Source organism: Molossus molossus, unplaced genomic scaffold, assembly GCF_014108415.1.
Source record: "Molossus molossus isolate mMolMol1 unplaced genomic scaffold, mMolMol1.p scaffold_m16_p_5, whole genome shotgun sequence".
NCBI lineage: Eukaryota > Metazoa > Chordata > Mammalia > Chiroptera > Molossidae > Molossus > Molossus molossus.
This window is the reverse complement of record NW_023425388.1, coordinates 61,439,593-61,464,198: the sequence shown is the minus strand read 5'-3', so window position 1 is coordinate 61,464,198 and position 24,606 is coordinate 61,439,593. Positions and strand designations below refer to the sequence as shown.

At 50.0% G+C, this 24,606-nt stretch overlaps 1 protein-coding gene across 1 annotated transcript in view; it reads right to left on the bottom strand.

The window, feature by feature from the left end:
* The window catches only part of HEG1 (heart development protein with EGF like domains 1), a 90,241-nt gene that overhangs the window by 60,633 nt on the left and 5,002 nt on the right, over positions 1–24,606 (bottom strand). The window lies entirely within an intron of this gene.

The window sequence follows — 24,606 nt, the reverse complement described above, 5'->3', positions numbered from 1 at the left end:
GAGGGGGACGAGGGGCAGTGTGAGGGGGTGGGGGAAGGGAGCCTTCTCCAGTGTGAGGCTGTGAGCTGGCTTCTCGGGGCGTGGGTAAACGCTGGCCGCTCTGCATCCTGCACCTACTCTTGTAGGCAGGAGGGAAAACATGTACAATTCTGGAGAAACATGTGAAGGATTTGGCCATACTACCAAAACCTTAGTAATGTAAATAGGTTTGATGTAGTAACTTCACAGGAAGAGAGGAAGAAAGACAGAGAAAGGGAGAGATGAGAGAAGGGGACAGATGAGAGGGAGGGAAGAAAAGAAGGAAGAACCTAAAATTCCTATAACAGACCAATGAAACCAATTGCAGTATAGCCATATGAAAGGACACTATGAGGTCACTAAGCCTATGTTGTAAAATAAAATAAAGATATTCTACAGGTACCCCTGAGTCAAAACAACAGGCTTCAAAATAGAATTTGGAGTATAATCTCGTTTTATTAAAAATAACAATAAAAGCAATCATGTGTGTAGGTGCCAATCACTGATGTAAGCATTTCCCACACACTGATTCATTCAAGTTCTGCGCTTGGAGGTCAGAGCTCCTCTCCCCACTCTGGATGGAGTGCAGAGGCCCGGAGGTCACCGGGCGGCCTGCGGAAGCCCAGGCCCCTCGGCTCTCAGCTGGAAGGTCAAGTGCCCGAGTCAGAGCAAGCCCGCCTGCCCTCGCCGACTTCCAGTGCAGAGGTGCTGAGGAAATGTGGCTGATTAGGATGGACTGTTACTTGTTTATAAATTAGGAATGTATTTCTATCTGAAAAATGTTTAAGTGATCACTGGTTAAAAACGCTGTTGAGGATGGAGTTCAAGTTGAGGGTAAAATGAGGCACAGATGGAATCACCTTGTAGTATCAAGGTCATTTGTGAAGGCCGTGAGTTCGGAGGCAGGGCAGGTGGGTGGGACGCCCCAGTCCAACCCGAGAAGGCATGTCACCTATGTGACTTTACATTTTCTAGTAGCCACATTTTCAAAGGTAAAAAGAGACAGGTGGAATTAATTTTAATAAATATTTCATTTAACCTGACGTACCCCAAATAGTACCACTGCAATATGTAATTGATATAAAAATTGAGGTATTTTGCAGTTTTTGGTATTAAGCCTTTGAAACCCAGAGTATGTCACTAGCCACGCTTTCAGAGCTCAACAGCCACATGTGTCTAGTGGCTACCACACTGGACAGTGCAATCCTAGAACAAGCATTCTCAACACTTCCCTTCTGGACCACTCCCAGCAGAAGCAGTGCGGTTGGAAGGGTGGCAATGATCAAAACTTCCACCCAGCCGGATGGCTCAGTGGACAGAGCATCATCCCATGGGCTGAGAGGTACTGGTTCGATTCCCGGTCAGGGCACATGCCCAGGTTGTGGACTCAGTCCCCAGTAGGAGGTATGTAGGAGGCGGCCAGTCGATGTTCTTTCTCATCCATCTCTCTCTCTCCCTCTCCCTTCCTCTCTCTCTAAAATCAATAAAAATAAATTACTTAAAAAAAACAACTTCCATAAGAGATTCTGACAAACTTTCCTAAGGGAATCATTTCCTCCCCCAATCCCTTGAGATTACTGTTTCCATGCTTCCTATTCTGTTTCCTGTAAGTGATAATTAACAGAAGCTTCCTGAAGGGGGAGGGAAGTTGTCCAAGCATCTGGGCTCCTCGGGGACCAGCCCCCCGATAGGCAGCATACACACTGACCCAGACATGGGGTGTGGAGGGATGTTTTCAGATACGGCTGCAAAGTCCCTAAATTGAACTTGAGACTCTGGGGCTGTGAACAGCAATGACCCGTATGATGTCCCCTCTGTTCTTCCTGTCTGGGCTGCCAAGGCAAGCTGGCCTCCCAAGAGGAGGTGAAAGAGTTTGAGGATGCTTTCTCTACCCTCTCGGTACAATGAGAGAAATTATCCTCAAAAGAAGCCAGAAGACAGTGATTGAAGGAACTCAACATCCATGCCCCAAAGCTAGCAAGCCATAAGCAAAGATAAGGGAATGAGTTCAGCTTGATTATACCCTAAAACAACCTGGGACTTGTGTAGGTGGGCCTCAGAGGAAGCAGCAATGCCCCCTGTCTAGGGATGAGAAGGGGAAGTCGCAGACCCCAGTCAAGTCCAGGAGTCCACTGCAGTCAGGCCCCCCGAGGCAGGACATGGCTAGCACTGAGCCACATTCTCTCCCCAGAGGAAAGTAAGACATGCACACGATAAACAAAACTAAAAGGTAGACAATAGTCCTGAGGTATCCCGAATAACCTTGCCATGAAACAAAAAACGCTGAATAAAATATTTTTAAAAATATTTCTAAATGTAGTGCTGAGTTGACAAGTTAAGTAAAGAATCAAATCTTCTGAGGTCAAAAATGAAGCAAGAACTGGAATTCAGGCGGTGAGCTAACTGAAGCTGGCAGCTTCCCTGAGGCACCTGCTCAACACTTGGGACCTTGAAATTCTGTTTGGATGGGGGGAGGGGGGTCAGGAGACAAAACCCTCAAGGGGGAGTCTGGGAGGAAACTCCTGTGTACAACTGGGTGTCGGGCAAACAGAAACCAACCTGGCCTGCAGAAGGAAATAGCAAGGCCCTTGCATCTTGATCTTAGGTAAAAGAAATATAAATCTCACCTGAGAATTTGTAACCAGAAAGCTGGTCCTGTGCGTATGCAACACAAACTCACACCACCACAATTCAAGCCAAACATGTGCTCAAAAAGTGGTCTTGAACCTTATGACTATGCGAAAAACCACTAAATTATATACTTCAAGAAGGTGACTGTCATGGTATTTAAATTACATTACACACACACACACACACACACACACACCCTGTCGATGGGGGAATTTAGAGGTCCTAATACATAGTACCTTCATGTACTTGGCAAGAACAAATGTGAATGCTCTCCTGATGCACATACCCACAATCCAATTTTATCATTTACTAATAAATTCTGAAGAATAAGAGATCACAGTAAAAAATAAAAATAAAAAATCATAAAATAGCCCAGCCAGTGTGACTCAGTGGATTGAGCGTCGTCCCATGGACTGAGAGGTCCCAGTTCGATTTCTGGTCAGAGCACATGCCCGGGTTGTGGGCTCCATCCCCAGTAGGAGGCATGCAGGAGGCAACCAATCAATGTTTCTATCTAAGCATCCATGGACACAAGTCAGAAAACTGGACAAGCAAAGACTTCAAATCCTGGAATTATCAGACAAAAAAATATAAGTATATAAAACTACATGAAAAGAAATAAAAAAACTGAAGATGAGAGAGAAAAAAAAGACTATAAATAATGGTCAAAAACATTTTTTAAAAATCTAAATGAAAATTCTAGAAATGCAAAAATACAATAATTGAAATTAGGAAGCTCAACAGCTGATTAAATATGGCTAAAAAAGAATTAAAAAGTATAAGACAAAAGACAAGAGAAAGCCAGATGATATAAAAAGACAGACAACATGAAAAACAGGTGAAGATACAAGGAATTTAGAGGGATAAAGTCCAACACATATCTAACTTGGGTTCTAGGAGAAGGGAGGTAAAAGAGAAATGGCAATATTCAAAAGGGTAATGGCTGAGAATTTTACAAAACTAATAAAAAGTATGAATCCTCAGAGTAAGAAAGCCCAACAAATCCTGGGAAGCAAAATTCAAAAGAAATGTAGCCCTGGCTGGTATGGCTCAGCTGGTTGGGTGTTATCCCATGCACCAAAAGGTTGCTGGTTCGATTCCTGGTCAGGGCACCTGTGGGATGCGGGCTCCATTCCCGCAGGGGGCGTGCAGGAAGCAGCCAGTCAATGTTTCATTCTCACATCAATGTTTCTTTCTCTTTCTCTCTCTTTAAAAATAAATTAATAAAAATGAAAGAAAGAAATATAAACCCCTATCATAGTGAAACTGCAGAAAATCACACAAAAAACCTAGGTCTTAAAAACTACCAGAGGAAAAAAAATGACAAATCATCTACAGAAAATGACAGACTGCTGATTTTTCAACAGCAACCATGGAAGCTAAAAGACAGTGGATGTGTGTGTGTGTGTGTGTGTGTGTGTGTGTGTGTATTAACTTATCGTTATTGTTGAAAGTATTAAGCTATACTCCCTCTTTTCCCCCCATTGACACCCTCCTCCCTGCTCCTACCCCCTCCTGCCTTCCCCACACTATTGTCTGTATCCATTGGTTATGCATATATGCATATAAGTTCTTTGGTTTCTCTCTTCCCACCCCGCCCCTTTGAAGTTCATCAGTCTAACAACCAATTTGTACTTTTTTATTTTTTTCTGAGAGGCATTCAGAGCTTCTCTATTGTTTTTTGTTTTTGTTTTTTAGTTTTTTATTAATTTATTTTTGTTACAGATGTTTCTCTATTTTCCCCTGTAGACACCCTCCTCCCTAACCCGACCCCCGTCAAGCATTGTTGTTTATGTCCATTGGTTATGCATACATGCATAGAAGTTCTTTGGTTTTGGATATATATTTTCAATGTGCTGAGAGAGAAAAAACTAGAATTGAATACTCGGCAAAACTATCTTTGAAAAACATCTTGAAGCTATGTTTCAAAATAGAACATTTCGGTCAAATTTGAGTTTATCACCATGTCCACTGAAGGAAATTATGGGAAATTTATTTCAAGCAGAAGAAAAACAATCCTAGATGCAAGCTGAGATGCAAGAAGAAATAATGAGCAAAGAAAATGGTAAATCTGTACATAAATCTAAAGAAGTATTAGATTTATAAAATAATTTCTCACTTGTGGAATTAATAAAACAAGACAGCAAATTCTGGATAACAATAGCACATCAATTGGGAGGGGATGGTTAGAATCACGATGTAGGAAAGGTAACTTTAAATTGTGTCAACAATGCATTTAGAAGTTCCTCAATCTAACCCTAAGGAACAGAAGTAGAGTATATCACTTCTGAATGGTATAGCTTGAAATGATATAAGACTTCTACTGAGAGAAATTAATGAATATTGCTTAAAACAAAAACAAAAAAATAAATAGCAACAGGAGTATGTTATTAGAGATATGGATATAAGTACTGAAAGAATCATTTAAAGGGTTGAAAGTGGTTGATGCTGGAAAGCAGAAAATGATGATAGTAGAAGTGGCCAGGGTTTCTACAACAGCTTTAAAAAACACATTTGATTTTTATACTATGTGTAAGTGTGATAAAAATAAAAATTAAATTTTAACAAAGTTGAGGAACAAACCGGGGTAATTCTACAACAGCTTTAAAAAACACATTTGATTTTTATACTATGTGTAAGTGTGATAAAAATAAAAATTAAATTTTAACAAAGTTGAGGAACAAACCGGGGTAAACGTCTGCTGTATATGATGAGCTCAGCATTCTTTTTGTTGTTAATCCTCACCTAAGGATATATTTCCACTGATTTTTTTTAGAGAGAGTGGAAGGGAGGGAGAGAGAGAGAAACATCAATGTGAGAGATACATCAATTGATTGCCTCCTGCATGACCCCGACTAAAGCTGGGGGTCAAACCTGCAATCCAGGTACTTACCCTTGACCAGGATTGAACCCAAGACCCTTAGGTCCGTGGGCTGACACTCTAACCACTGAGGCAAACTGGCCAGGGCGAGTTTAGCGTTCCTCATATATGAAGAACTTCACATTCCTAAGGTGTACATCTCATGGCCATAAAACATGAATGTGTGATTCCCAAAAGAAAATAAATGGAGAATATATTATTGTTGGAAAGAAATAAAATACAAATACAAACTAGAAAATACCTTTTAAAAATGTTTACATATTTCCTATTCCTATCAAATTGGCAAAGATTTACAAATAGTACCTCATGCCATTGCAGGTATAGAAAATGGACATTTGCTACATGGGTACTTGAAATATCAGGGGGACCACTTAGAAAGTATATGAGTATCTGCCGTGGCTGGTGTGGCCCACTGGTTGGAGCATCGGCCTGCACACCAAAGGGTCTTGGGTTCGATTCGCAGTCAAGGGCATGTATCTGGGTTGCAGGTTTGATCCCCAGCCTTGGTGGGGTGCATGTGGGAGGCAACCAATCGATATGTCTCTCTCACATTGATGTTTCTCTCTCTTTCTCCCTGCCCCCTCCATTCTATCTAAAAAAAAAAAATCAATGGAAAAAATATCCTCAGGTGAGGATTAAACAAACAAAAAGTATATGATGATCTAATCACTATGCCATACACCTGAAACCAATACAAAATAATATTGAATGTAAACTTTAATTGAAAAATAACATTTAAAAAAAGAAAATGGACACTTGCACGCAATGTTGGTAAGAATGTCATGGGCGCATTCTTTCTTGTGAGAAAATTTGCAATCCACAAAAGCTTTAAAAATGGGCCTATATTTTGACCCAGGAATTCCATTTCTGGAAATTAATTCCAAGGAAATTATTAAAGAAGTAAACAAAGTTTCGGGCATAAGAAAGTTTATCACAGCATTGTTTATAAAAATGAAAAATGGAAAGAACCTAAATTTCTGCAATAGGGCGTTGGTTAACTTAATTATGAGAAAATAAAAATTTAAAGAACCCACCAAACTATATTAATAGTTTTAGATATGTATTATGCTCACATTCTATGGTTAAGTGAAAACATAAATTACAAAACAGTATGGACCATATGTTCCCGTGTTATTAAAAAATACATCTGTTAAAGCCCAGACAGAGTGGCTCAGTTGGTTGAGCACGGTTCTGTGCACTGAGAGGTTATAGGTTCAATTCCCAGTCAGGCACATACCTGGGTTGTGGGTTTGGCTCCCTGTCGGGGCACGTAAAGAAGACAACCAATTAATGTTTCTCTCTCGTATCGATGTTTCTCTCTCTCTCTTTCCATTCCTCTTTCTAAGCATGTTCCCAGATGAGGATTAGAAAACAAACACATCTGTTTAAAAAAAAAAAAATGCATCTCCTAAGAAAAAGAACAAAAAAGGTTGGTATCTTGGAATCTCCAGGTCTGGAAGCCACCTTGTAATGGGCTTTCTTTGGTCCCCAGACCTGCCCCTAAGGTAGGTGAAGCCTGTAGACGTAAATATGAAGTTGGCCCATGCAACTTGCTCATAAGACAGTGGGCTTGGACTCCAGTGCCATTTCTGGAACTTCAGCACGTGAGTGGCCCTTGACTGCTCAGCTGAAGGACTGATGATTCCACTTGTCTGGGTCTCTAGATGCTTAACCGCGCTCAGCACCGCCGTGGCCTTAGCTGGTGGCCTGATGAAGGAGAGGTGCCAGGGACCCCCTCTCTGGAGCAGAGACAAGACACACCCCTGGTTAGTGCTGCCACTGCGGGGTCCTGAGGACCTCAGAGACCTGCTGGTTTTCGGTGCCACATCTGTCCTCTCCCCTCTAGTCACGGGTGCCACAGCTGCCTAAATTGGTGAGAAAGTCTTACCTTCTTGTCCCTCCTCATCTAGGGATCTTTCTCTTTCTTCTCCCAGGAACATAGGAGGCAACATACGAAGTGGCCTGATTTGCCCTACCATGTAAAGCCCTGTTCCCTACGCAAAGGAGAAGAGCCTGCTTCCAGCTCCGTGCCTGGACCTAGAAGTTCCTTTCTTAGTAAGACAAGCAGTGGGAACACACAGACTGTGGTTCAAGTCAGGCTGTCTGGGTGAGACTTTTGGCTCTCCCTCTCACATGCCCTGTGACCTTGGACGAGACACATCACTTCTTTGTGCCTTAGCTTCTTCATCTGTAAAATGGGGCCAGTAAGAGTGCCTACCTCACTGGGCTGTAACAGTGCACACGTGAGAGCTCCGAACGGTACCTGGTACGTAGTGAGTGCTGTACACACTGCAGCTATTCAATGGATTGAGGTCTAGAACGTTCAACACACAGGGACGAGCACGGCTTTGGCAGGCATGCTAACCAGTCATGGCTCAGTCTCCCAATCCTCTCCAGACAGCAGGTCAGAGCTGGTACCAGAGGTGAAAGTCCCTGTACCACGCAGCCCCCAGGCCCTCCTGGAAGTGAGGGTTGCACTCTGATGAAGGGACTGCGGCTCACTAAGCAGCTGCCAGGGCAGCTTGTGCCTGGCTCTAGCTCTGCTCCCTACAACCTCCTGGCAGGTGCAAGGAGAACTTGGGGCACAGCGTGACCCTCTGGCATGGCAAGCCCCTGATGTCACTGGCCTGGAGTTACAAAAGAGCAGTATCCTGCTGCCCCATTTAACTCTGGATGTCCCTCTACCTCTTACATTGCCCTTGAACTATTCCTCAGATGAGGGATTAACAAAGCAGGTAGGCTGGGGCAGGCAGCACCCCAGTGCACCCCACTGCCACTCAAGGTCTCAGTTGATTGTGAACACCCAAGTGCTTTACACCACTCCGTGTTGTATCTGGGGAAGAATGATGGGTCAAATGCTAAAATATATATTGAAGACAAAGGACAAATCCTTTCAGAAGCCCTGAGTTGCTTAGGACAAGTGTGGTTGCATTCTGCTTGTGCTGTGGCTTCCTGCTCAGCACAATGAGCCCTGAGTGGGAGAGTAATTCAGAGTGCAGTGGACAGGGCCGACGGGGCCCCTTCCCAAGCAGGGAGGGTGCAGTACAGGGCCGACGGGGGCCTGTCCCAAGCAGGGAGGGTGCAGTGGACAGGGCCGATGGGGACCTGTCCCAAGCAGGGAGGGTGCAGTGGACAGGGCCGATGGGGGCCTGTCCCAAGCAGGGAGGGTGCAGTGGACAGGGCCGACGGGGGCCTGTCCCAAGCAGGGAGGGTGCAGTGGACAGGGCTGAAGGGGAACTGTCCCAAGCAGGGAGGGTGCAGTGGACAGGGCCGATGGGGGCCTGTCCCAAGCAGGGAGGGTGCAGTACAGGGCTGACGGGGCCCCGCCCCAAGCAGGGAGGGTGCAGTGGACAGGGCCGACGGGGGCCTGTCCCAAGCAGGGAGGGTGCAGTGGACAGGGCCGATGGGGACCTGTCCCAAGCAGGGAGGGTGCAGTGGACAGGGCCGATGGGGGCCTGTCCCAAGCAGGGAGGGTGCAGTGGACAGGGCTGACGGGGCCCCTTCCCAAGCAGGGAGGGTGCAGTACAGGGCGGACGGGGCCCCGCCCCAAGCAGGGAGGGTGCAGTGGACCTGGCTGAAGGGGAACTGTCCCAAGCAGGGAGGGTGCAGTGGACAGGGCTGACGGGGCCCCTTCCCAAGCAGGGAGGGTGCAGTACAGGGCGGACGGGGCCCCGCCCCAAGCAGGGAAGGTGCAGTGGACCGGGCTGAAGGGGAACTGTCCCAAGCAGGGAGGGTGCAGTGGACAGGGCTGATGGGGCCCCTTCCCAAGCAGGGAGGGTGCAGTGGACAGGGCTGATGGGGCCCCTTCCCAAGCAGGGAGGGTGCAGTACAGGGCTGACGGGTCCCCACCCCAAGCAGGGAGGGTGCAGTGGACAGGGCTGACGGGGGCCTGTCCCAAGCAGGGAGGGTGCAGTACAGGGCTGACGGGGGCCCACCCCAAGCAGGGAGGGTGCAGTGGACAGGGCTGACGGGTCCCCACCCCAAGCAGGGAGGGTGCAGTGGACCTGGCTGAAGGGGAACTGTTCCAAGCAGGGAGGGTGCAGTGGACAGGGCTGACGGGGCCCCTTCCCAAGCAGGGAGAGATCTCCTGAAGAACAGAAATGGTCCTGGGAAGTGGGAAGGAGAAGGGATGCTTCGGGCTGCAGAACCTGGGCCAGATGGAGAGTGAGAAGAGGCTGTGCCCCCAGACACTTAGGGCCAACGCTGGGATGGGCGCAGCACCGAGGCTCAGCAGAGGCTGGCACCTCCCCTCACCCATCCGTCTCCCCTGATGGTCAGACACAACTGCTTAAACCCCCCTCACACCCTGTGGCAACCGAGCCACACCAACCAGCCTCCTATTGGAGGTCAGACGTCCCAATTTCCCAGGTGTCCTCTGAGCTGCACTCAGGGCCCTGTCCGGTCACCACTTTCCCTGGCACCACGACTGGAGATTAAATTAACCAGACAGTTTTATTGCTTTGCCTGTTTCTCCCCCTCCAAGTTGACAACTTCCACTTCTGTAGTGTCTAAATGTTCCAAAACATCTGCTTGTGAACCAGCATCATCAGGGATACTAGCACAGCCCCCGAGTAGGATTTCCTAATCAGCAGCTGCTACAGAGTCAACTCCTCGTCACCCAACCCCGTGAACTGGGGTTTTTCAACCTGCATTGTTTCGGAGCAGTGGCGTGGGCGGGGAGTGCGCTGGGTCATCCAAAGAGGCAACTTCCTCCCGGAGGGCCCAGCGCCCCACGTGCTTCGGCGGGCCAGGTGTCAAGTGCTGCCAGCCACAGTCTCGGGTTTCTGGGGCACAGAGGAGAAGCACCAGCCCTTTCTCTTCACTTCCCTCTTTAGACTCAGATTTCACCACCAAGCGCTAAGTGTTTTCACACGTGTCATCTCATTGACTGTGCATGTCAGCCGGCAAAGCGGGTGTCATGGGGAAACCGGGGGGCAGAATGATTACATGATTACTCGAGGTCACAGGCTCAACAGCAGAGAGATCCAATCTGAATCCAAGCGCCATTCTATCCCACCCCGGCTTACGCTGGCTCGGCTTTAAGGCGCTGGCCAGTGATCAGGGCCAAAATGCCCCGCCGGCCTTCGACTTCAGCCTTACACCGAAGGGCACTGCCTTGCTTCTCCCTGAGAGGAAGGAGATGATGAGTGTCTCAGGGGCTCTGGAACCAGGCAGGCTGGCCTAACAGCTGCACGCTATTAGCGGGAAGACTGCACGAAGGGACTTTTAAATCAGAGAGGAATCTCACGGGCAATGAAAAGAAGGGTCGTAAGCAAGAGCAGAGGCAGAATGGAGCACACGTTTGAAAGACAAGAAAAGCCCGACAGGGTGTTAAAGACTGAGGACAACGGATCAGAAAGGACAAGGAGATGGCGCACGAAGGGAAGAGCAAGGGTCAAGGGCTGAATTAGGGCAAACTTGAGTGTGGAGGAAGGAGAAGAGCCGGTGACAGAGACGCAGGAGAGGGAAGGATAGAACAAAATTACAAGCAGGGGCCAGGAAGGTGGTAAGTGCTGGGACGCAGCAGAGAGAGGCCGTGGACAAGAAGAGAGTAGTCTACCCAAGTCCCAGGGCTCCCCAGAATGAGCCTTGGTAGATGAAGTCAGTCTGCTCAGGAGAGGTTCTGGAACAGTAAGTCACTGACCCCCAACTGCAGGATTCTCCATCCCTGCCTCCCCCTTAGAGCTATCCTGGGATCTCGACCAGGGGACCGCTCTTAGGAGAGCTGTTCTTTGTACCAGCACGGATCTTTGATCTATGATGGCGAATTTCTTTGTAATTCTAAAAGATTTTCTTAAGATTCAATTGCTCGCCTAGGGAAGGGAGAAGAGAAACTTTCTAAATAGACTGTTAGTCCCTTTCAATTCCCTTTAGGTATGGGGGAGGCCAGATATCCCCAGAGGAGTGGGGCATCATCACAGGGACTTGACAGGGAATAAAATGATGTTCCTATACTCAGAGATGAAATAACAAAATCCCACATATTCCCAATCTGCAAAGCACTTTCCCATGGGATAGTTTCGGGGCCCTAAATTAACCTATTAGGTCCTGACATTCTGAGTGGCAGGCAGGATAAGAATTCTTACCCCACTTCACAGAAGAGAAGGCTGAGCCTGAGTGCCAAGGGCGCTTTCCAGGGTAACCCGGAAAAGAGGTGGCAGGGCAGAGACTAGAGCCAGCGCTCTCATTCGGCGTCTTCCCTAATTAACCACCCATATGACACCCGCGAGGACTGAGCAGCTCAGCCAGCTCCTCCCTAATTAACGTGTGGCGTGCAGCCGCTTCCCCAGCCAGCACCCACAGTGCTTTGCATCATTCATTCCGGCCCAAACTGGGAACTGCTGGGCTTAGGTGCCCCGTCCCTCTCTGAAGGCGACCTCCACTATCAGGGACCATAGCGACCAACTGGTCTGACCCTCAGATGACAGAACTGGGCCCAAGAGGGGAAGTGACAATTCTAAACCCACAATACAGCCAGCGAGTGGCATTTATGAATTTTTTTAAAAAATGTTTTCTTTATTGCTTTTAGAAAGAGAGGAAGGGAGAGGGAGAGAGAGAGCAGAACAACAATGAGAACATGAAAACATCGATTGGCCACTTCCTGTATGCCCCTCCCCCCACTGAGGATTGGGCCCACAACCTGGGCATGTGCCCTGACCAGGAATCGAACTGGCAACCTCTTGGTGCATGAGTGGATGCTCAACCACTGAGCCACACCAGCCGGGCAGCATTTATGAATTTTTAAAACACGTTTACTTCATATTCCTTAGGATGGCTATTATTAAAAATAATAATAATAATAAAGAAAATAAAGGACATAGAGAAATTGGAAACTTCTTGCATTGCTGGTAGAATGTAAAATGGTGCAGCCACACCCTGGCCGGAATTGCTCAGTGGTTAGAGCATCGGCCCACAGACCAGAGAGGCCCGGGTTCGGTTCCCACTAAGGGCACGTACCTTGGTTGCAGTTTGTCCCCGGCCTGATTGGGGTCGTGTGGGTGGCAACCACTCGATGTGTCTCTTTCACATAGATGTTTCTCTCTCTGTGTTCCACCCTCTCTCCCTCCCGTTCTATCTGAAGATAAGATAAATGCAAACAAAAAAAAAGGTGCAGCCACTATGGAAAACAATTTGGTAGATCCTAAAAAATTTAAACACAGAATTACCCTACAATCCCCTGCTAGGTATATACACACAAAAATAATGGAAAGCAGGGCCCTAGCCAGGTGACCGAGTTGGTTGGAGTGTCATCCCCTACGCTGAAAGGTGGCGGGTTTGATTCCCAGTCAAGGCACATACCCAGGTTGTGATTTCGATTCCTGGTTGGGGCACATATGGGAGGCCACCAATCGATGTTTCTCTCCCTCTTTCTCTCTTACTTCCTCTCTCTCTCTCAAATAAAAAAAGAAAGAAAGAATTGAAAGCAGGGAACTAAACAGATACATGTCCACCCACGTTCATGGAAGCAGAATTCACAATTGCCAAAAGGTAGAAGCAACCCAAGTGCTCACCAATAGATAGATGGATAAACAAAATGTGTTTATATACAATGGAATATTATTCAGCCTTAAAAAGGAAGGAAATTCTGACACACGCTATAACATGGGGGAACCCTGAAAACATTATGGCAAGTGAAACAAGCCAGGCACACTATGATTCGCTTTGTATGAAGTACCTAGAACAGGCACAGTGATAGAGGCAGAAAGCAGAATACAGATCAGCAAGGGCTGGGCGGAAGGCAGAATGGGGAGGTGTTAACCAGTTTCTATGCGGGAATGATGAAACGTTCTGGGAATGGATGGTGGTGACGTTTGTACAACACCGTGAATATGCTCAGTGCTAATGACTTGTACACTAAAAAATGGCTAGAACGGTACATTTTATTTATGTGTGTTTCGTTATATATAAATATATTTACTGAGTATCACCCACACGCAAGGCCAGGTAGAGCCTGCCTCAAAGCGCTTCCAGCTCCCAGGAGAGCTGAACCGTGTAAACAAAGCCCTCAGCGCCGCGGGGCTGTGAGGAGCGGCCCAGCGCCACAGAGGGACCCTGGGAGTCTGGAAGGTGCAGGGCCGAGACCAGAATCCCAGCCACCCTTCCGGGCGCTGCCGCCTCCTCCAGAGCACGGGCGTTCACCCCAGGAATCCTCTGCACGAGGGGGATTTCAGGCCGGATGGCCAGCGGGGGGATATTCTGGGGCACACAGGAACCTGGGGGCGTGGGGAGCAGGTGGCTGCGATCTCACCAGAAAGGCAGCCTCCTCCTCAGCTGGGCCACTCTGGGCTGTGTTTTGAAACACTGCTGCGGATGTAATGATTCTGGGTGGAGGACATTCAGGAGCCAAATGAGTTTGTGTGAACAAAAGACTCAGCCCTTGATCTGAACTGTCCAGGGCTCACAGGGAGTTTCGTTTCCTTCCTTGTCCTTGCCCTGCAAGGAGAGGCCCTAAGAAAAACCATACACATTGAGAAGTGTTTGGACTTGAGATCCGATGGTCTGATTTAAAAAGAAAGAGTCCCCTGGAGCAGACTCTAGTAATGAAATGTATAACGTTTACAAGCATATTCCCCTCCCCTCCCTGTGACACAGTCAGCTTTGTCCAGCCGACCGTCCTCTGGGGAGAAAGGCAGGCCTGCAGGGCTGACCTGTGACCCAGGGATCTGCTGCCCTGAGTCTGGGGTCAGGCTTCCAGAAATGGAATCACCCCTGAGGTGGCCTGGGGGCAATGAGGGAGGCTGCCTACCCAGGCAGGAATAAAAGATGATGAACCTTGAAGTGACCTCAAGTTTTAGAAATTATTCTATGGGGTTTTAAAAAAGGAGAGAAAAAAACCCTTGAGACAAAGCCCTAGGGTCCAAGGTCAGAAGATTCCTATTCAATTAACTAAGTAAACAAAAGGCTTTCTGCTGGGGTGCATACCTTGTTTGGGGGGGGAGGTCTACCTTGTGCCCCCCTTTTCTTTGTCCCTCTCAGCTTTTGAAAAAGAAACACTCAGCAGAGGGGCTTCAGAGGAGACTCTTGCCAGTGGCAGCTCCCTGTGGCGCCTGGAGGAGAAGGTGGGGCAGCCAGGATGGGGAGCAGGCCGCCCTGTCTCCCGCACTGTCACCCTAACATTCGATCACACCCAGAGAGGAAGCCTGGTGGCTGGGCTCCACCTAAGGAGGCCTGCCAGGTTAGTGAAACAATGAAGAGGCAAGGAAAAACATCCTGGTTCCGAGGAGGAAGGGGGAGGAGGAGGCAGGAAGAGGGGGTGCTACCGGGGCAGCGCAGGGTGGCGCGGGCGAATTTAATGAGATGTGGCCCTGGGCTTTAAACACTCCCTTGGCGCTGCTGACTTTTGTAAGTTCTGTGGTTAATTTCATCTACAGACCTGTGTGAAATGGTAGAAACATCATTTGTCTAGAAAGTTTGCGGTGTCAAAGCCACAGTGCAACGCTGTTGAGCACAACTGCTGAGGCCTGCCCTGGGGGAGGGAGGGGAGCTTGGTCCTGTTGTCAGTGCCTCTGAGGGCCACCCACGACCCTCTGGGCTTGGATAAGTAAGAGGTATTCAAAGGGATACATTAGAAGTTGACTAATAGACTTTTAAAATTTAGACTGGGAAACCTGACACTTGATTTAGATACAAAACCAATGTTTTAAAAAATCAGTTGTACGCCATAGCCAGTTAAGAAAAAGAGATAAAACGGAGGGAGGAAAAAGGAGGAGGGTGAAGAGATAAACAAAACAAAAGGGAGAACCTTCCAGAGGGAGGGCGGGTAAAGCCGCGGAGGATTAAAACTAAGCAGACACCCACCAGGACAGGGCAAGCAGCAGGATCACCGCCGCAGCAGCCGAAGGCGGGCGGCCTTGCGCCGGGCAGGCACCACGCGGAGCACCTCACGTGGACGATGCCAGTGGCCGCAGCAGCCCTGGACGTGGGTGCCCTCACCATCCCCGCTGTTCTGAGGGCGGGGAGAGGACGCACACTGCCCAAAGTGACACAGCACACAGAACAGGACCCAAGCCCAGGTGTCTGACTCCGAGGGACGTCCAATTTGAAAAAAATACAGAAACAGAGAAAGAGTGAAGGATGAGAAGGGAAAGAGCAAAACGAAGAGCCAGAGCTTCAAAAACAGCCACATCTTCAGACAGGGAAAGCCAGGTGGGCTTCCCTGGTGCCTGCCTCAGGACACTGGCTCCGCGCTGCAGTCTCAGGACCATTCCACCTGACGGCCCACGCAGCTCGCTGTCCAAGTGGAGTGACATGTGTGACAGGGTCCAGAAGAGGGAGGGAGGGTGGGAGAGAGAGAGAGAGGATAGAAAGAAAGGAGGGAGGAGCTGATGGTAAGAAAAGGCAAGATCAAGATGGGTACAGTTTTAAGTTTTTTTCTTTATTGATATTAGAGAGAGAGAGAGAGGAAGGGAGAGGAAGAGAGAGAAAGATCAATGAGAGAGAACATCAACTGGCCGCCTCCTGCATGCCCCCCCCCCCCCACCCGGGGATCAGGCCCACCACCTGGGCATGTGTCCTGACCCAGAATCAAACTGGCGACCTCTTGGTGCATGGGCTGACGCTCAACCACTGAGCCACACCGGCCAGCGAGATGGGTAAGGTTCTGAATGTGTGACAGAGAGATGAATGGGACCATCAATAGCCAGAGGGTGGGTGGGTTATGGGGGAGGAAGGGGTGCCATGTCTGCATTTAGAACCGTCATCTGTTGTGTGCATGTCTGGCAAGCAGCTGAAGGCAGGGAACTGGACTTCCGACGAGAAGAAAGATGGTCCTGAGAATCCCCCGCAGGGAAGACCGGTGAGGCCGTGCTAAACTGCCCTGCATGCCTGCCGCCCCCCCAGCTAGAATGCCCTGCTCACCTTCCCCCGGGCCTTCGGGCGAAGTCTGACTCATTTCTCTCACCCAGCTCAGATGCCACCGTTTCCAGTAAGTCTTCCCGCTCGGCGACTGCTTTATCCTGTAGATCACTACTTATTTGGTCACATTTCCCCGTCCCTCTGAAAGACTGTGCTCAATCAGTGTTCGCGGAGGGTGGAGGTGGAAGGCCAAGGGAAGAGCCGAGAAGGTCCCAGTGCCGGCGGGAGAGAAGATGGGAGGGTGCACCGTGGCAGACACACAGCTGAGAGGACAGACGAAGGACTGAAAACGGCCACTGAGATCGTCTGGAACGTTGTGCCAAGGTCACAGTCAGATCACTGTATCATGACTCACACTTAAAATTGCTTTTGCCGTCATAATTATATTTGCTCTGCCTCAAAAGCCTTGTTGAGAAAGCAAAATAGGTATTATCATCCCCATTTTTAACACGAGGAGAGGAAGACCTAGAGGCATTAGATAGCTGCCCAATGCCCCTGAGCTACAAAGTGAGTTAAGCCCAAAAGTCCTGTGACCCCAGCAGAGCTCTTGAGCTGCCACTGGCACCCCCCCCCCCCCAGGGGCTGCAGACCAGCCCTCCAGCACCACCGCCATCACCAGGACGCGAGGCGTGACTCTACTACAAATAATGCCGAACCAACCACGAGAATTCACCTATCCAATGGGCATGATCCTCTTCAAAGAGGTCCCATGAACACATCCGTATTCCAACAATGCTGATCGCTCGAGCTGTTTTCTAAATTTCTCCAATATTCAATAGAGCCTGCAGAATATTCTCCTGAGTTTCCTAAATTTTCATCTCTTGATAACGGATTTGGATTATTTTGGAAGCAGACAAAAATTCAAAGCCCAGTCTAGTGCCTGATGCGGGGGATGGTGGTGGGTGACCCCATTTGGGATCCAGCAGGAGGTTTCATTGCACAGAAACACTGGTGAGTTGCTTGTGGCCCACACACCGGCCCTGAAGGTGCCCGGCTCCTTCAAGCGTCTTGGAGACGCGTCAATGACCTCAGGCGTTCTGAGCAGAAGGGGAACCCGTGCTGGCCACAAAGGCCCCAGTATACTGATTTTTAAAGGCTTGTTATTTTATTTTTTTTTATCCTCACCCGAGGATATTTTTCTACTTATCTTCAGGTAGAGAGAAAGGGAGAGAGTGAGAAAAACATTGATGTGAGAGAGACACATTAACTGGCTCCACGACCCCAAACAGGGCCAGGGACGAACCTCAACCGAGGTACGTGCCCTTGGCCGGAATCGAACCCGGGACTCATTGGTCCACGGGCCAATGCTCTACCACTGAGCCAAACTGACCAGGGCTGTAAGTTTGTTATTTTGTAGCAAACCCGCCACATACTGTTTCTCCTGAGTCCTCATTGCTCACACGTGCTAATCTGATGTCCTCAGACGGTTACAGGCGAGGCTGTGACATTCACTTCTTCTCACTTCAAATCTTGCTCTTTCCTCTCTGCACCTCAAGCTCAGGATGAAGAGAAAGTTCTAGGAGTACCAAGGGGTGAGGGTGGCAGGGAGCCAGGGTGAGGACAGACCAGGGAACAGAGGTCCTCGGAAGGTGGACTGGGCCCTCTGCAGTCAGAGCTGTCCCATCCAAGCCTGGAGGCGGGTGGGTGCCGTCGTCCGTGCCAGGGTCCGGCCAGCAGGCTTTGGTTTGGGGGCATCGCCCAGGCTCTGAGCAATCCGCTTGGCAGGGGTGCTCACGCTCCCTGAGTAGGCCCAGTAACAACCCGCCTGACGGTGGGACACTGATGGCACAGCGAGGTCCCACGGCCGGCAAGTGGCACTGCTGGGGTTTGAACTGAGCAGTCTGGCCCCCGAGCCAGGGACTCCCCAGCTCTGCAACTGCAAAGCCAGCAGGCCTCTCACCCACACCCTGGCAAAAGGTGATCCCAGAGAAGTCTCACAGCACAGCCTCACCCCAGAGCCCACAGGAGTGAAACCTGTCCCCAAGCTGAAGCCGTTTCCATCTCCTTCTGCCACCCAGCGAAGGGAGAAGGAGTAGTTTCCAACGCTGGCCTAGCATACAGCCATCACTAGTCAGGACCTTGTGCAAACAACATCCCACAGCTCACCAACATCTCTGCCCTGTTTTCTTGCTACTCCTTCCTCCAACGTGACTGCTTTGACTCAGGTGGCCCAGGATGGCGCAGGGCCAGCTGGGAGCTTGACCTGGCCTCGGCCTCAGGCTCTTGTCATCACCTGTCTTCCTCCGTGGTCGTTTCCCAACTTAGCAAAGACCCCGAGCAGAAACTTGCCAACGTATCAGCTCCATCTCCTTGCCTCCAGCAGCCCAATTCCTTTCCAGCACAGGAAGGTGTGACCCGCTGTTATTCAGGGTCCCAGGGAGGCCAGAGCCTCCTCTCAGCCCCCAGCAGCCCCAGGAACCAGGAACACAGAGCCTGCCTGCTACACCACCTGACTGTGAGCTTTCCTCAAATATTCCTACCCGACAGGAGAGCCAGAATAGTTCCATGAAGCACACGTACCCCAGAACCAAACTACTACAGCAAAAAACAAAACAAAACAGTGACAGACTTGGCAGGTGGTCTTGCCCGGTCACGACAGGAGCCCCGACCGCTCCGTGGTGCGGGCATCGCTGCAGAGCCACCTGGGCAGCTGAGGCCGCAGGCGGGGCAGATGCTCCCTGGCTGAGGCCTGTGCTAGCCCCTAGGGAACGAAGACGAAAGAACGGGGGCTTCCTCTCAAGGCTCTGGAGGTCCAGCGGGCTCGCAGGTGTCCACGCAGCTCCCCCGCGAGGCCCTTTCCTCGTCCCCACACAGGCACCTGCGGCTCCCACGGCTCCCGGACCCTGAGCCCAGAAGCCAGGGGTGGCACCTCCTCACGCGTCGTGCCAGCTCCAGGGAGGCCGGGGGGTTCCCAGGATAAAGGTGGGCCCTCCCAGGAATAGAGCTTTCAGCGTGGGATGGACAACCCCTCATAACAGAGAAATGGAGGCCCAGCAGTGGACGTGATTTGTTTAAAGCCACACTGTGACCAAGGGGCAGAGGCGAACGTGACCTTCTGGACCAGCCACTCGAGCCACTCCAGGTCGCTGGCGTAGCCTGCCACCCCCAGTGACGATGGTTGTGAGACGGCTTCACTGGTTCTCCAGTCTAAGGTGACCTCACATTCTGCATCACGCCCTGAACAGAGACCAAAAGTTTCTGAGCACAGAGTGAAATGTACTGACCCCGGCTGGACATCAACCAGGGAAGACGAGGCGGAGCAGAAGCTCCGGGACGACAGGGAGCACCTTCTCTTTCCTCCTTAGTCTGGAAATGGGCGTTTCCATGAATGAATAAAGATGGGCCTTTTAAGGTCCCTTCTAAGCCTGAGTCAAGAATTCTCAAAATATTCTTACAGACCCAAAACAAAAATCTAACTTTGCCCAGTACTCCACAATTTAAAGGATCAACTACTGCCAACGAAATGGCTCTAACTTAGAAAGATGTGGGTCCCTGTGGCATTCTCTTGCCCCATCCCCAATTTTCCATTCCAGTTGCTTCTAAAACACCGTTTGCCTCCTGCCTGGCCACTCTGCCGAGCGCTCTGCCAGGCTGCCTCCCTGCCCAGATGCAGTCACCTCGACACATCCACGGCAAAGGACCTGCCAGGTTCTCTGGAGGGACCCACTTCCATCAGCAGCGTGCCCCAAGCTTCCTGCTCGCCACACACCCTGCCAGGCCAGTCACCCACTGACACATCCTCTCGTCAGCTTGGCCAGAGGATGAGGTGGAGCCCAAAAAGCTTCAGGAAATGGGGTTTGCAGAGCAATGCTAATTGCTCCCCCACACAAACCACTACCAGAAGATATCTGAGTGAGAAAGAAAGGTAGGAAAAGGCTCTCTGTTTTAATCAAAATGCCCGTGACAAACAGGGCGTGGTAAGACCTATACAATCATGCAATGCTGGTGAAAGTATAATTTGGTACAATTCTGAGGGACCGTGTGGCAGTATTGTTTGCATCTTAAAATTGTCCACATCCAGACGGACACTAAGCTAATAATCAGGTACAAATACAAACACTGATGCACAAAGATGTTTATGACAGCATTATTTATGATAGTGAAAAACTGGAAATGGTTTGTATATCCAATAAAGAAATAGCTAAAAAACAAAAAAGGTTACGGTGTCATGGAACAGTAGCTGTTCTGGATATTCATATGGATATACAAAATTTGATATTCCATGTAAATGAGAAACAATAAGAATTGTTAATGTTTTAATATACTTCTAGTAGTTGGAATATAGGAGATATTTTATTTGTTGTTTTTCTTTTTAACTTCCAAATTGTATGATAAGCACGTAAAGTGTTTATGATCAGGAAAAAATATGTTATCATTTTTAAAAAGCGAAGATGACCATATAGCTTGGAAACACCAAAATGCAAGCACTTTATCCTGAACTTAAGTCAAAAAATGTCACCTCATGGCCTCACTGTTGAGGGATGGCAAGCCAGGCTTCTCTGGGCTGAGGGTCCCCAGTCTGGCAAGGGAAACAAGTGTCAGGGAGGAGGGGCCCCTGCCTGAAAGGAGAAACCTCCTCACCCTCTGACAGCTCCTGGGCTAAGGAGGGAGGCAGGAGGAACACATTTATAAAAGGCAAACAGCCCTGGCCGGTTTGGCTCAGCGGTTAGAGCTTCAGCCTACGGTCCAGAGAGACCCGGGTTCGGTTCCCGCTAGGGGCACATACCTCGGTTGCAGTTTGTCCCTGGCCTTGGTTGGGTCTGCGGGAGGCAGCCACTCGATGCATCCCTTTCACATCGATGTTCCTCTCTCTCTCTCTTCCTCTCTCTCCCTCCCACTCTATCTGAACAAAACATGGAAAAATGCCCTCCGGTGAGGTTAAAAAAGGCAAACACTTCAGAATGTACATCCAAACCCTTCACTTCGGAGACCCTCCACCCCCACAGTACCCTAGTCTGAGACCACGAACCCCACCCCACAGCCCAGCAAGAATGCAGGCCTCTCTGTTCCAATGGCAGCCCCTGCCCTCTCCCTCACCCCGAGAAGGAGACTGTCCAGTCCACTGTCCTACTGCTTTTGGGGGTAAAGCATGAAGAGGGCACTGACTAGCCTACCCCGTGTTTTGACGATCCAGGAATTTGAGGATAGCTCAGCGGCAAAGGTTACTGCAAGCATGCGTTCCTCTCTCCACCCCCAGCGTTTACATCTGCACCCACTTTCTCTCTCAGCTACTGCCGTGAGTGCCTACCGTGGGGCAGGCCCAAACCAGCCCTGGCTTCCCACCTGCACTTCCTCTGGTCTTCCCACATTCCCCTCTCCACACCACGCCTCTGCCAACACCCCTCCACGGAGTCCAGATGAAACTCTGACCTCCCGACTGCAGTTCTTGTGCCCTGTCATCTGGCACGAGATCCAGAACCGAAGCATCGGAGCTTGTCCTGCCTCAGGGCACTTGCACTGGCTGGGAGGCTGGTTCCACTAGAGGCAGGGGACAGCGTGTGCCTAGTCTCCAGGACAGGAAAATGCCTGCCATGGATAAAGTAGAGGCGCATGGAGCAAGAAGAGGGCAGAGGGTTGGCGGGGTCGGATCCTGCGGACCTTGCATTCCAGCAGGGAGTCTGGGTTTTATTCTAAGTACAATGCAAAGTCCCTAGAGGGTTTTCAGCCGGAGAGTGAGGTGACCTGAATTACATTGTAAGAAGATCGCTTGGGCTTCTGTGAGCATGGATTAGAGGGAGAGCCCCAGTGCATGCAGGGAAAACAACACAGCAGCGCAGACAAAGAAGGCAGATGTGGGATACACTCTAGAAACAGAATCTACTGGAGTTGAAAAAGAAAGAAGAGCGAGAGACGCAGAGGGTGAGGAGCGGAGAAGGGAGGGTAGCTGCCAGGCTTCTTGTTTAAGACGTGGATGACATCGCCAACTTCTGACACAGGAAGGGTGGGGAGCTGACAGGTTCAGAGTGCTGGGTCCCTGACTGGCCTCTTTGGTGTCACTGTTAAACTGTGCCCGGGGAGGTCAACCTCTGCCGTCTCCCACGGGGTGAGCAGGCTTTTTCCTGAACTCTTAAAACTCCCCCAATCCTCTCAGCGTCAAATCCAATGGCCTCTCCTCGGGCCTCGTCCTCCCGCACCTCCCTTTTCCTTTTGACTTGGAGTGCCCGGATGCCAGGCCTGACAGATACACGGTAACCTCCACGCACCTTCACGGACCGTCACATCCTAGGCATAGACCGCGCGCTATTCACCACCTGCCAACGCTCGCCAGGCCCTAACTGCCCGGCCCGCACTGCGCCTCGGCCGCTGGCTCCCGGGCTGGCGCCACTTCCTCCCCCACAGGCCACACTGGATGTCCTCCACCCAGTCAGAGAGGCTTCCTCTTCTCCAGTGGCTTCAACCGCTTCGGCTGACTCTGGCCCCAACTTCTCCCCAGTTCAGCTCCACATTCTCACTGTCCACAGAACACTTCCACTGAGACACGCTGCAGCCCTGACGGAACGCTCTGGGAACTCGGGCCGACCCTGGGACGGCAAAGCAGCGCCCCTCCACTGTCCCGGCCTCCCCAAGCCGGGCAGCCGCCAGGTCCCCTGCCTTGCCCTTTGAAAGGGCCCCTGCACCTTTTCAAGGCCTGCGACCCCCAAGCCGTTTCCAGTCTTCCTTCCAACGCAGCGATCCATTTCTGCAATACCCGCTGGCTGCAGGAAGGGCAGACCTGCACACGTTCATCCATGGGCCCCGGCACCAAGCACAAATGAACAGGGAACAAGCACAAGATACTGCTCCTTCTCAAAGCCATCAGGGGCTCAATACAATGTGACAACAGCAAACGCCTTCATCCGGCCTCCAAAGCCTTCCATCACCTGCCCTGATCCTCCTTTCCAGCCTTGTCGTCAATGACCCCAGTTATTCCCGAGCCTAACTGGCCTCCCCAAGTCCTCTCCCCACCCCGACCCCACCTTCCTGGCTGTTGACCGCCTCCATTTTGAAAGTCTTGAGCTTTTTAATCTTTGGGATTTCGCTTGCACCAATACCCTCCTCATCTGTCTATGCATACCCCACCCGGCCGACTCCTCCTTTCTCTCTGAGGTCTCCCGGACCACCTGCCCCGGCCGCCTCTCACCTCCGCATGCTGCGGCCTCCTGCCCAACCGTTCCCAGGGCGGTGCGATCTTCTCGTGACACTCACTTAAGAATCACTAGTGCATCATTTCACTTTTTACAGTTTTATTTTTTTAAAGCCTCACCCGAGGATACTTTTTCATTTACCTTCAAATAGAGTGTGAGGGAGAGAGAGAGAAACATCGATCTGAGAGAGACACATTGATTGGTTGCCTTCCGCACGACTCGACCAGGGCCAGGGATTGAACCACAATTGAGGTACATGCCCTTGACCGGAATCGGACCCATGGCTCTTTGGTCTGAGGGCCAACACTCTACCGCTGAGCCAAATCGGCCAGGGCTACTTTTTACAGTGTTGATGTCTGTGCCCCCAGAACACTACATGCTCCCTGGGAGTACGGCAGGCTTGCACTGCGACCTCCATGTCACTGGCACCGCCTCCTCCTGCCAGAAAGGGCTCTGCAAATATTTCAAACGGGACACAGACTGAGACATCTACCACATTCCAGCAAAAGAAGTGGAAAAAAAGACAGGCTAGAAACTTCTTTGTTTCTCTCTGTGTGAGATGAACAGCGAGGATAAAAGAGGGCACAGATGTTAAAAAGAAAAGTCCTATAAGAGTTGAATAGGGGCACCGTTGAACCTCTCCTCCTACTGAATAGGTATGTATAACAAGTGCCTCATAACTTCAGCCATGACCCCAGAGACAGCCCATTAAGACAGTCACTAATTCATTTTAGTTTGGTTGATAACCTGGCAACCATAACCTATGGACTGGCATATAAGTAGGGGCATAATTCAAAATCTCCATATAAAATACCATACACACACACACACACACACACACACACACACACGGAAAGAGAGAGAGAGAGATGGTCTTATCTTGAGCAATTTCCAAAAAAAAGATTTTTTTGATCTCTATTCTGCAGGTGGTCCTCATTATCACTGTCTCCTTCTGCCATCTCTCAGTCCACCTTAGTCCCTACACTCTAAAAAGCGGCACGAGCAAGGGACCAGAGAAGAGAGGAAGAAGAAGAATGTGCCAAAGAGGACCTTAGAGATTAGAACAATTTTCACCCCATTTTACTGATGGAAAAATCG